This window comes from Phodopus roborovskii, unplaced genomic scaffold, assembly GCF_943737965.1.
Source record: "Phodopus roborovskii unplaced genomic scaffold, PHOROB, whole genome shotgun sequence".
Lineage (NCBI taxonomy): Eukaryota > Metazoa > Chordata > Mammalia > Rodentia > Cricetidae > Phodopus > Phodopus roborovskii.
The window spans coordinates 42,583-44,020 of record NW_026127061.1 but is presented as its reverse complement, the minus strand read 5'-3'; positions in this window follow the sequence as shown (position 1 = coordinate 44,020).

Sequence of the window (1,438 nt, the reverse complement as noted above, 5' to 3'; positions counted from 1 at the left end):
GGGTATTGGAATGTGAAAAAGGCTTTTTCAGTAAACCCTGTTTTTTTTTTTTTTTCATTTTGTTTATATGGTGGATTACATCAATCGACTATTGTAAGTTCACCAATCCCTGCAACACAAGGATGAAGCCTGCTTGGTCATGTTGGATAATTTCTCTGATGTGTTCTTGGATTTGATTTGCCAGTATTTTATTGAGTATTTTTGCATCTATTTTCATGAGGAATATTGATCTATCCTTCTCTTCCTTAGTTGTGTCTTTGTGTGTCTATGATACCAAGGTAATTGTGGCCTTGAAAAAAATGTTTGGTAATGAACATTTTGTCTCTATTGTGTGAAACAATTTGAGAAGTATTGGTATTAGTTCCTTTTTGATTTGCTGGTAGAATTCTGCACAAATGTCAACAGGCCCGTGGCCTTATTTTGTTGGGAGGCTTTTGTTGAATGCCTAAATTTCATTGACGATATAGGTCAGTTTAAGTTGCTTATCTGTTCTTGATTTCCTTTTGGTAAGTGATAGTTATCCAGAAATTTCTCCATTTCCAATGAATTTTCAAATTTTGTGGAGTACAGGTTTTTAAAGTACAACCTGAAAATTGTCTTGACTTCCTCAGTGTATGTTATTATGTCCACCTTTTTGTTTCTGATTTTGTTAATTTGTGTGTTCTCTCTCTGCTTTTCGGGTTAGTTTGGGTAAAGGTTTCTATCTGGTTGAGTTTCTTAAAAAAAACAATTCTTTGTTGCATTGATGTTTTGTATCATTTTCCGTGTCTCTATTGATTTGTGCTCTCGAATGGATTATTCCCTGGCATCTACTCTGGGGTGAGCTTGCTTCTTTTTGTTCTAAGTCTGTTAGCTGTGCTATTAATTCTCTAATGTGACTATCCTCAGTTTTCTTCATATGGCCTCTTATGAAATGAACTTCCATCCTTCGTAGAAATCTTTTCAATGTTTAACATAAGTTCATGTATGTTGTGTCCTCATTGACATTGAATTCTAAGAAGTCATCCATGTCTTTCTTTATATCTTCTTGACCAGTAATGGTCCAATTGGGCATTGTTCAGTTTCCATGAGATTGTAGGGTTTCTTCGAGATTTGTGTTGTGGTTGAATTCTAGCTTTAAAGCATGGTGGTCTGATAAGATACATAGGAACATTCCAATTTCTTTTTTTAATCTGGTGAGGTTTTTTTTTATGTAGCCTAGCATGTGGTTGATTTTAGAGATGGTTCAATATGGACTTGTGAAGAAGGTATATTATTTGTGTTTGGTTGTAATGTTCTGTAGATGTCTCTTAAACCCAATGTAGACATAGCTTCTGTTAGTTCTTGTTTCTTTGTCAAGTTTTGTATGGTGGTCCTGTCTAGTGGTATGAGTGGAGTGCTGAAGTGCCCCACTAGGAGTGGATGAGGTTTTACATGAGCTTCAAGATTTAGTAGAGTT